We start from the raw sequence: 12,691 nt of genomic DNA on the forward strand, positions 1-12,691 counted from the left end.
CTAGAAGCAAAATCTAGGGCCTTTCCGCCACTCTCATTTTCTAGACATTAGCTCATGTTCTTTGAAAACTACATGCTGCAACTTCATTGTTATCACAGTCTGCATTAAGCTTAAATTTGGGATGACTTGGCTTCTGCTGTGATTAAATTGAACTCTTATCATAACCCAAATACAAGTTCTCGTTGTGTGTTTTCCCAGAACAGAACAATATTGGCTTAACACCAAGCTGGCACTCTGCACCCTAGAACTTGGCTAGGGGACTATATCTGGAGATATGTACACATGAAAAACTCCTATATACACAGGCACACACCCCCTCACACACGCACATCCACACACTATTTCAAGCACTAAGTTATGATGGTGACAGAGGACACTAGAAAATCTCCAGAAGACATACGGGAGCTGCAAATTTATTTGAAATGTATAAAACACCTTGATCTAGTTTGAAACACCAGTCCCCACTCTTGGTGGCTGTGAGGAAACTGAAACCTTTGAGAGACTGGCATTAAGCAAGTCCATATAAGAGAGTTGCTCCAAATCTTTAAATAAAATTTTTAAAATAATTATTTTTCCTTTTATTTGACCACAACCCTGTGGTACCCTTTCCTTCCCCACCTCCTTTCTTTGCTGGCTATATTTTTTAAATACAGGCAGCCCCACTTTGCAGCTTTGTGAGTAGGGGTGGAGAAAATACATTGGGCATCCCACCCATCTGAATATCCTGGCAAGTCACTTGAGTCTGTCTCCTTATTCTGCTTGGTTGCAGGACCTATTATTTTTTAAAGAACAGAACCCTTCAAACTGGTTAGTAACAAGCTGTGTCTCCGGATGCCAAAGGGACAACACAGAGCCACTTTGTAAAGAAGTAGATTGGCTGTCCTCCCTGCTCAGAGGGAGAAGGACCCAAGTGAGAAATGCACTTGGATGGCACTGAAAGCGGTTTGTCAAGTCGTCAAAGGGTCTCTGCTCCTCATCGGAGCCAGCCTGGGGAGAGGGAGGAGGGAAATCTCCATCCCAAGACTGTCTCTGTCGCTCTGGGAGATTAAGAATTAGCCTTTGCCCTTGGTAAAAGTCAGGGAGGGGAGGGATGACTCCTGGGACAAACCTCACTGTGTCCAACACACTTAGGCCAACATCGTGGCAATTTACCTTGGCAAGCCCTACTGATCTTATCCCCTCCAGTATCTTCAGATTTTCGATTGTCTTCAAAAGGCATTTGTCCTCTGCTGAATCACAGTATATTGTGTTCATCCTTCTTTCCTAGACAGTAAAAAGGATGCTTTGCAAGAAGCACCTAAAGGAACTAAATGTAATAAATCCCCATGACACAGAAGAGCAGTAGTCTCACAGGGCTCTGACATAGAGCAGCTCTGAAGTCTGAATACAATGCGCTTTCCACTACAGTAAGCCTTTGCTTGGCAAAGCTTTTACATCAAAAGACTTATCAGCGTGGGCAGCAATACTTCCCTGTTGGTCTCATTCTTCCAAGCCTCCCTCTCCCACCTCAGCCATTGTCAACCTTTCAGTCACAACTGCAACCTAGCCTAGCAGTCGTCATTTCTTTTGGCTCCATTTCAGACAAAGGCTGTTTTGAAGCTGACAAGGCTGTACCATGTTCATGAGGCCTTGAAATGACTTAATCCAAGGAGAAAACGTTTGCAGATTACATTTGCTGGAGTAACTACTGGGTATAGACTTCCTGCCCCTGTTTTAGCTCAGAGAGAGGTGTGTTACCCAGTGACATAATGCCAGCAAGCAACAGACTGAGCAATGTATCCACCGTACGGTTTGCCTTTCTGCTGCTCACACATCGCATCGGTAACAATCTGTGTAAGGCTCACAGCCTTCGAGTCCTGCCCTGACAGAATGGGGATGTGGCTTTCTCTTTGCTCTTGATCAACACAAGTGTTCTGCAGACCTCCATCATCAAAAGGATCACTTTCACATCCTTCACCACTGCTATTTCATTGAACATTTGTCATTCACTGGACAAGACGTGAGCTTTGTCTTCAGGTAGTTAAGCTTGTGCTATGTCCCCATTTGTTTATCAGCCTAATTTTCATAGGCACTTCAATTTCTAATGAGGTGGCTGGGTAAAAGCAAGAAATGAAGCAGGATATCCAGATATTTTCAGCCATCTGTGAGACAGCTAATAACTTCTACGGCGTGTTATGGGAATGCCCTAGATGAAAATTAAGAAGGAAACCCAGGTATAAAAAAATGCTTTAGGGCATCTTTTTCAAACCTGAACTATTTAAGGAAAATTGCTTTCTTCTGTGGCAAAAGATAATATAAAGAAAATCAAGATAAAGAGCATAACAGAAACAAAAGAAAGGCTCCTTCACTTATAGTCCCAGGCAAAGTTGTACATCTGGGAATGCTACTGGATTTTTTAGCAGGGAAAATGAGAGAGGAGGCTGATCCAAGATAAATAAATACATATATTCATGTGTATCATGTGTTCTCTGGAACACTTTAGGAACCAACAGATGAACTTCATGAATTTAAGCTTTTGGTTACTTGCCTCCTGCCTCTGAAGTGGGTTGTCTGTCCACTTTCCTCCTCTTAGTCATCCTGCCTGCTCTATCTCCTGCATCAATTTTTCTTACTGAAATATCCATATTATAGCACACGGTTATACCACGGTCCCAAGAAATCAACAAGGGAAAATATAAAGTGAAAGTGCCTTTCATTTATATGGTAATAACTGGTGTTACTCAAAGGACAGCATACGTTATTTGTATCAAAGTGTAAATTAGCCTGACAGGACCAGACTGGATTCAAGACAACTATTTGTGCTGCCTTACACCCTACTTGGTCACAGATACTGCTCTTTGACACCTCAACAGAATCCAAATTTAGACTCTGCCTTTTCCATCTGCTGCTTGTCTCCCCTGTTGAGTCCAACCTTTCATTCCCCATGACCACTCAGGCCCTGATATTACTTCTTGTATCACTTGTGGAGGTGATTAGTGAGAACTTGGAGCTGGGAACCTGGGGGTGCATGATATCCAGCAAATGAAGAGATATTAGAAGAAAGAGCTTGGGAGAACAGCAAAAAAAATGTATATGTCTCTCAAAGTCAGGTTGTTCACCAACTGGCTAGAAATTGTTACGTTAATCAGGCTGCTCCATGGAGGCTAGCAGTATATCAGGCCAAGTCTCTTGAAGTGCTAATCATCCTTATCCTTCCTTTTGATTTCTACCCCAATGTTTGACTCCTAATTTTCCCTTCTCTCAAATGTCTCCTTTCAGCAGTCCAGATCTAAATCCAGCTATGCTCAAGGCCTTTGCCAAGTAGGAGTATGCTGTAATTACTGATCTCAGTGATGATCTGAGATTTGATTTTTTATTTTGATTAGAGTCAAAAAAGAGGAGCAAGAGGGAGAAGAGACTTCAGTTTCTGAAAGCTGTTTGATGCTGGGTGGAGTAAGTCCAGAGCATACAGAGTGTGCAGGGAGATACTATGGAGGTGACAGAAGCCCTGTGAGACGGGTGGGAGCTGAGCAGCCCCGTTCCTGTTTGTATGGTGTGCTGATGGATGAAGCACATCTGTTCTGAAAGTCAACAAGGAAAGATGCTGCAGAGCTGGGAGAACAAATTCCTATTAAGGCAGTGACAAAGGTGTGAAATATATCATCATCAGGGCCAGGTACTAAGCAAAAATGGGACTGGTCCAACGACATATTCCATTATGAAGCAGAGGAAAGGCAAATCATATTGGGGTAAATGTTAATGAGGAAGACCTGAAATAAAAAAAAGGATGGAAATATTATGAGGTGTGGTAAAAAGGAAAGATGCAAAAGGGATGCAGCATTTTGACAACAGATGTTTGCAGTAATGCAGCAAAATCCATCCCATCTCCAGTCTGCTTGGCTGAAGGGAACAAAGCAGAACAACCTTTCTAAAAGCGTCTGAAAAGAATTGGAGAATAGTTCCCACTGTGGCTCATTTTTCAGTCTCCAGTTGAAACACACCACTGCCTGTTTGTTCCCACAGTGCAGAGCTGACCTTAAAATCTTTCATGAGCTTTTGCTAAGTGCAGCCCAGCTGGTTGCAGCATTCCAGCCATCTGTTTCTATCCTTAAAACCCCAGGTTGCAGACAGTTTTCTTGAGCTACCAGTCCCCTGGGGATTGCCTTAAACAGAACTGCACAAAGCAGCAAGGCCGCCTGTTAGCATCCCTAGGATCCTTAGGGATTGAAGTGTAGCAGAAAAGGAGGCAGGACTGATCTTGTACAAATGACGATGCTTAATGGAAAATCGATTCCTATGAAATCTTAACTCCAGAGGGGCTGGGAGACTTCATGCTTCAATACGTAGCCACCAGGCAGCAGTCAGGCCAACTGAGTGAACTACCTGTTGAATTTGGGTAAGGAAGATGTGGAAAAAATGGAACTTTTGTGTCACCTTCAAAGACATATTTCTTGGCTTTAGGTGAGTGTTGAAGACCATAGACACAGACAGAGAAAGCTGCCTATTCAAAAAGTTCATCTGCCCTCCTGTTAGAAACATTACTTTATATACCCAAGTTCAAGACTTCTCCTATATCCTAGCAGCCCATAGGGAGCAGGTTTGGGCTCCAAGAATTCCCAGAGAATGCCCCACATTTGCCTTGACTATCCTGTCCCATGTCTCATCAAAGACTGAGATCTTGAAAGCCTTTACAGAACAGTCAAACTGTTTACACCAGCCTAAGGGACAGATTAATCAGAAAACTGTGTTGCTGTTCTTCTGGATTTCTATTACAGTATAGGCAAATAATTTCTATCTAAATCTAAATGTGATTGGGAGGTAGTTGACACATTTGAATACAAAATCTTTCTTTCTCACCAGCCAGTCTTTCTTGACAAGACTTCCCTGGTGCTTGACGTTCATGCTGGCAAGGAATTATATTTTATTTTTGATAATTTATATATTTGCCCTTTACATGTTAAACTGGAGCAAAGATCCATGTCAAGTATTTCAAATGGTTTTATTTTTTTTATATTTGACTTAAAAACATGGGTCCTCTCTTGGCGTTCTCTTTGCATAGGTATATATAGGCACATACAAGGGAGACAGATCTCTATCAGAGTCAATCGAGGCCTCATCAATAATGTCAAGGAAGTTTCCAGTTATTCAGCTAACCCTAATTTTGTCATCTGAATAGCTCTTCATGTTTCACTAACTGAATTCAGTAGACCTGCAGTGACTGAATTGGGCGCTTAGAAAATTACCTCATATGTAGACTTCTACCTTGTCAACACCTAAATTTAGATGGCTTGACTTGCCAGTCAAAGCACTTCTTCTCTAGAATAACAGAATTACACTGCATCTCAATGTTATTAAAAATAATCTGAATCAAAACATTTGCAGAATATAGTATGAAAAGATGTTTCCCTCCCCATAAAAGCACAAGAACTAAAAAAACCAAAACCAACCCCAAAACAAAACAGTAAAACAGATCTGTCTGAATCATGCTGATGAATATAATCTCAAGTGCAATCTGAGTTTTCATCAAAACTCACCCAAGAACTGTGTTACATCTTCACTCGGATAACAGGAGTTGAAAAAGTGTGTTCCACGCAGACTCATTAGTAATTTTATAGAACTCTGGCCCACATACATGCTTTTCCATATGCAAGACTACATGCACAAAAGTTTATACACCTACACATACGCACTTTTTACTGAGTCACATGAAAGTCATAACGCTAGTCTGAGAATCTAGCTTGGCACAGTGCGCCTACCACAACAGTGTGTGATCCCACTGTTTTCCATTCCTCAGCTATCACTAAATCCCATACATTGCCAACTAATTAAATCTGCAGACCTTCCAGATCTTCCATTTCTCTTCCATTTCCTCTGTGGATGCAAAACATTCAAGTGAATTTACTAAGCTAAGCTCATAGGACTGGGCACCATTTAAACCACTTATGCTGATTTATATTTGGAATAAATGTGTACTGGTGGAACCCTACAGTTTTTCTGAGGCCATTATTAAAATTTAACAATGATTTCAATGTTTGAATGGGCTCAGGAAACAGCTATTATTTACCAAGAAGCCAAAGTCAAGGCTTCTTAACAATATTGGACACAACTGACTAATTGGACAAACAATCCTTTAAGGAAAGAAAGAGGTGATTGTTCATACAGTGAAAACCCTACCATAATAATTAACCACTCTGAATGTTTTGACAAAAGGTCAGATGCAATAGAAGTGCAAAGTGCTCGAAAAGTCATGTGGAAAGTCCTCATGTGACAAGTCAAAGTACTTGAAAGAGGACATGGACAGAACTCGAACACATAAATCTGAAGTGCCTAGGTCACTTAAATGTCTACAGAGAGCCTCGACTGTCTTTAAGGTCCCTCAAAACCTAAAGTTCAAGTTCCTAACAGATCCACAGCTTCACTCTTGCCAGAGCTCAGCCAGGAGTCAGAAATCACTAATTTCTCTAAGAAGTTCTCTGAAAATAGGCATTCCCTGATTGCATTTCATCCATATCAAGAGGACCAAGACTCCTACCAAAGGCATCATTCACCTTGTTTGATTTTAGTTTTCTAAAAGCTCATTTCCATGTACCCACTGGACAGAGATAGGTGACAACTGAGACTAAGGAATTCAGTCCTAAAAATGTCACCAAGGCATATTCGGTTATTTCAGGATATGTTTGTATTAGTAAATAAAATTGTTCAGTGCCTGTCTGCTAGGCCCAACAGCAAGTAGTATGATATGATTTGCAACAATACAACTAAAGTCTCTTCCTCCCAGTCTAGGGTGGCTTCATCCAAACTTCATGTTTGGAACAACCTAGGCACATCCTACCTTCTGACCTGCACTGTACAGAACAGAGCCAAGCTGTGCCTGCTGGCAATTAAGAGCCTGGGCAGGAGCAGGACAATGCTAAAAAGCATGCCTTGGTCTTTGTTAGTGTAGACGTAGTCTAAAAGAACAGGTGTAGACCTCTAGGAGGAAGGGAGCATCTGGGGCAGTCCTGATTTGGGTAACAGTGCACTGGTGATGGGCAGTGTTTCAGGGGCTGTCTGGGTATAGAAAGCTGCTTGTGGTGCAGGTGGTTCCAGCCTGAGTTCTGGCACATCCTGTTGGGCTGGTGAAGGAGAAGAGAAGGACATCATTCAGAGCTCTGAGTACTACATGTGGAGTAGTGCATTTTGGGTTTTGGGGGGGGGGTGTGTTAAGGAATAGCTTAAATAAAAAACTTTTTCTTCAAAGTACAATGCACTACAGTCATCTTTGGCTAGCACCCCCAGCAGCATATGGCAAGAGTTTTCTTGACAATCACAAGAGCAGGTGTTTTCTTAATTTTTTTTAAGTAGCAAAGTACAACTTTCACATTCCTTCCAGTTTTTTACCTACAAGTCATGTAAATGGAAGTGCGAACCTAGATTCATAAAGCATTTTCTCTGCATTCAATAAACAAAGGCTACTGCAAAAAGATGTAAATCTGTCAGCCTCATCAATGACAAGAATGAAAACAGAATTTACCCTAGAGCCAAAATACCCACCTGTGGCTAATAAATCTCAGTCTGTCAGTTCATGTCTCCATCAATAGACTATACAAAGAAAGACTCATTGAAGTACACTTTGAGGATTAGCAGAAATGGACCAACATGGATTAGCAAGGAATAATACCTACAAAAAATAGAGTTTCACTGTGCAATGCACACTTCTGGTGGGACTTTCCAGGCTTCTCCACCAGCAACAGGCAGGTTAGTGCTGCTTGGACACAAAGGTAGAGTGTCAAATTGGCATATCATAGATGTTTCTGGCTCTCACAGGTTGAAATAAGTGTTTGAGATTCACTCCCATGCATGGCTAATGATGAGCCAGATTTGAGATCAGATCTCTTATAGCAGACATGAAAGTGCTAGTGTCCACTCCACAAAAAACATTTTACACTACCATGACAACGCAAAACACAGTAAAGCCAGTGTCCTGGTTTCAGCTGGGACAGAGTGAATTTTCTTCCTAGTAGCTGGTAGAGTGCTGTGGTTTGGATTTAGTATGAGAAGAATGTTGATGACACACTGATGGTTTAGTTGTTGCTGGGTAGTGCTTAGACTGGCCAAGGACTTCTCAGCTCTCAGCTCTGCCAGGGGCACCAGAAGCTGGACACAGCCAGGAGAGCTGACCAAAGGGCTATTCCATACCATATGACATCATGCTCAGTATATAAAGCTGGGGAAAGAAGAAGGAAGGGGGGGAAATTTGGAGTGATGGCGTTTGTCTTCCCAAGTAACTGTTACGCGTGATGGAGCCCTGCTGTCCTGGGGATGGCTGAGCAACTGCCTGCCCATGGGAAGTGGTGAAGGAATTCCTTGCTTTGCTTTGCATGCATGCGGGGCTTATACTTTCCCTGTTAAACTGTCTTTATCTCAACCCGGGAGTTTTCTCACTTTTACTCTTCTGATTGTCTCCCCCATCCCATTTTGGAGGAAGTGAGCAAGCGGCTGCATGGTGCTGAGTTGCCAGCTGGGGTTAAACCACAACAGCCAGATAGGAATATAATTTAGCTCTTCTTTCACTACTTGAACAATGTTAAAACATTTTTGAGTAAATCAGATCTGGCTCCAAGACAGAAAATACAGTCACAGTACAAGCGGCCTCTCTTCCCACACAGCACTGATAGGATATAAAATCAGGCAGGCCCATCATTTTTGCCTCTCCCCTTTAATTCATGCCAGGTTCTTCTTGATTAAGCAGTAATGTGAAATGGTGAAACACGGAAAAGTTGGAGATCCTCAAGGGAAACCAAGTGTGTGCTGCAGCTTGTTGTTTTTATAGTCACATCCGTCTTTTGGGTAGATTGCTACCTGCAAGTGCTCCATTTACTTTTCAGGAAAAAAAAAAAAAAAAGAAAAAAGTATGTCTGTTTCCAGCAATTGCATTTAACAGCCACTTTTTGCCAGGAGTTGTTGGTTGGCTCCCATGCTTCCAGGGAACATTGTTTTGTTTGTTTTCAATGGGAAAAAAGAATTAATAGACGATCTCTCCAGGTTTTTGTCTAGGAGTAAAGGTACACCCTTTAGAAAAGGGAACTGACCACAGGCTAAATGGAGGGATCACCTTTAACTGTTAGCATTCCTTCTCAGGACCTTGAAAATGAAGTGTAAAGGAAAAGAAGAAAAAGGGGAAAGACATTTCTAGAAATGTTACAGAAATGGGCTCGTATCGCTACGTTGATCATTTTACCACAAGCCTATTAATTCCTGCTCTGACAAGAATAGAATCAAAACAGAGGAAATGGCACAATGAGGGCAATTCATGGCAAATTTTAGAGCATAACAGATCAGGAAGTTCAGGAGATCATGCAAAGGGGAGTTTATTGAGTTTCTTGGGTTCTTTTTTATCAAAATCTATAAATCTCATAACACAATGATTGAAAAAGTTGAAGACCTTTTGTTCAAACAGGCATGGCTCTAGGGCAGTAGGGTATACAGTTCAATCAAGGTGAAAGGAGAATGAATCCTTCTGAATGCTAATAAAATCCACAAATCAGTTGCCTTGGATGTGATGTGTCACTTCCCTCCATCTGTTCTTCATTCCTGGGTTTATTTTGTGCTCAGCCTCTTTACCAAATTCTGAAGTATACAGTAATTTATCACAGTATTATAGGCAATAGGGCTGACGTCCACATCTCAAGACCATTATAGCTGAGGTAGCTAACTGGTTCTGCCAAACACTATTGTCTGCCAATCTCCCCCTACAGGATTAGGCAAGGTTAGAAGAACAGGAATGGCCATGAGCAAGCATCCGTGGTTACATGGAAGTGGTGAGGAGCACAGGTGCCTAGAAAGTTTTACTGAGAAACAATAACACACAACAACTAATAACTGATCTGGCAGTAAACTAGGTTTTTTCTGGTGATAAATAGTTGGGGTCACATTTTGCTTTCCCAAAATAAATAACGGACAATCACTGTGACTTCAGTGAGAGCAGGATTTCACTGAGAGGGTTGAAGCAATGTCCCACTACTGTCAAATCAGAATTTAATGTGTTAACTCCCTTTGTAGATCTGCACATATTGTCCAACAGCACAAGGGAATCTTGAAGTCAACTGGAACTGTGCCTTCTCAGGAACAACATTCACAGCCCTATGTGGCAAATGATTTCAAGAACCTAAAGCAATGTGACCTTGTGGGTGGCTAATGTCTAATTATCAATGAACCTATTTAAACAGAGGTTTGATTTCACAATTCAGCTTCGGAAAGTCTATGAAATGATGCATTTGTCCCCAGAAGTAATTCTGGGCTAAGTAATTTCTGTAATATCAGACAACTTATATACAAAAAATATGGTCCTTTCAAGGACATCAGGCTTGAGTAAAATGAAACCCAGAACTACTCCTGAAACAAATGTTTACTAGAGCTCAGGCTTCAACTGAATCATAACAGCCATGTTCTTAATATAATTTTATTGTGTGACTCTTGGCACGTCCAAACTTCAGCTGGGTAAAAGGAGGGAAAACGTTGAAATACTATGAGAAACTCTATATTAGTATTATTTTGTTATTTTAATTTTTAAAAACATTAGGCTGTGAATTGTGACTGGTGCAGCTGGTGGATATGGAAAGACAATGGAAGCTTCCTGGCTTATTGGCTGTCATTATGTTATGTTTCAATCGCCTTTCTTTCCTTGCACGTGTTAAAAGTCTACGTAGAGTTGAGCAACATGAAATCTAAAATTAAATTGCCACAGTTACAATGGGGAGGCAGAGCATGTATTTTCTTCTAAAGATAGATGACTAAAGTTAGGACCCATATCTCCTTAGATTGTCTATAGAATCAGTGGAGTGGCAGGGTTTTTCCCAGGGAAGAATTCAAAGCACGTCCCTCAGGCTTCTTCCAAGTTGTCTTGTGCTGGTGTATGCAAAAAACAGATGGCACTTTCTGTGGTGTCTAAATGACAGAGTGAGTACATCTGCACTGCTGATGCTACCCGTGGGATGACAAGTGGTCCTCAGACCAAACAGAGCAGAGTGGATCATCTTTGCACAGCTCAACTTCACCCGGGTAAATTTTGGGAGGACGTTAGTTGGAACGGCCCATACAGGCACTGACAGCTGTGTTCCTGCAATTGGGAATATTCCCCTGCGCTTTTCCACTTACTAGCATCTGTGTAGCCACTCGCTGTGGGTATTTGGCGTGCTGTGGGCTACCCAACAGGGTGGATACTGAGGCCATGGCAGGTGATCCCTAGCTAATCGATGAAAACATCTACCCTTTATCATCTTTTCCTGTTAGAATATGCGATAAATACAGAGGTTTGTTCCCAGGAATCACCAGGGCACAGACATGGTCTATTTGTCCATAGGTCACTAACTATTAGTGTACATCATGGGAGCTGTTTTAAACAACTCTGTTCCAGGCTTCCTCTTAACATCAGGGAGATTTTGTTGAGTTTCTGGGTGATCACGTGTAAATACACTTGCCCACTTGACATTTGTTAGTGGGTTTCAATATCTGCTGCTTCACGCTTTTAATTCCTTTGCTGGATATCTTTCAAATATTTTAATGAGATGATGATAACTTTTAAGTGTGCTTGTCCAGCGCAATACAAAACCATTTGTGTCAGGAGTGGGGAGACCATTAGCAGCTATGGCCTTGCATTGTTTAGAAACTGCTTTTTTCAGTTAAGGATCTAAGTACTACAAAAGCACTTTAAACATGCCATTAAGTTTTTCCTTCTTTAAGAAGGGAGGGGTTTAAGCCTGGAGTTTTGTTGCAATGTATTTTCACTTAATTTCCAAGAACTTTACTGTAAATTCTTTAAATATTATCACCGTGAATAAATACACCAACAAATCACACTTCATTTACTTTGACCTGTTTTTTTGTTTCTTCACTAGTGAAACAGTTATTGTACATCCTTCATCTATTTTATTTGTTACTGTGGTGATCATAAGCAGCAGCTAGAGCAGCTAACATGATGTAGTCTCATTACACACCAAATAGAAAGGCGATATTGCTTGTCTTCAAAATTTTGGACTTTGAAGCATAGAAAACAGGCCAAGATATTGCTCTTCGCAGGGTGTAGACTGAGGAATAAATTGTGACTCTAACATTTTCTCCATCGCTAAAGGTGTAAAGTTGCCTCAACTTTGTCAAACCAAGCTATTTGCTGTGGGTGACTTCTGCAACTGTTCTGGCTTATAGATTCTGCAAGGCAAAAAGGGGTTAATTCTGGGTCAAGGATACCAGCAAATAAAAGTTGAAAAAGTTTCTGGAGAGTGAGCACAAGGTCCTGGAATCCTGCCTTGTTTCTAAGTATAATTTAGATAGAGCTTACTTGCAGATAAGGACCTGCCTTGCCTGCCATACAAAGAAAGAAGCCTCCTTTCCCCAAAGTATCAAACCAAAGAAGCAGTCAAAAGTGAAAAAGTAGAAACTGTCTCAGTCTTCCAGGTGGGCATCTGAAGACTGGTTTAGAAAATGAAACTATGTTGTGTTAGAAAGCAAATTAAGAATCAAGAATCACGAACACCTTGTATGTTAGCACAACCGATTTTATTTTTAAACCACCCCAAAATCCAATCATGCTTTATGTACATAAACAATACACGGGATAACACACCAAATGCAGACAAGAAAGATAAAATGCATTCTGGTTTAGTTTGCTGGTGATTTTCTTTTTTTTTTTTTTTCATTGTACATCTGCTCAGCTTCATGAAATGATCCAAGCTTT

The sequence above is a fragment of the Egretta garzetta genome, unplaced genomic scaffold (assembly GCF_000687185.1).
Source record: "Egretta garzetta isolate BGI_Z169 unplaced genomic scaffold, ASM68718v1 scaffold117, whole genome shotgun sequence".
Taxonomy (NCBI): Eukaryota; Metazoa; Chordata; class Aves; order Pelecaniformes; family Ardeidae; genus Egretta; species Egretta garzetta.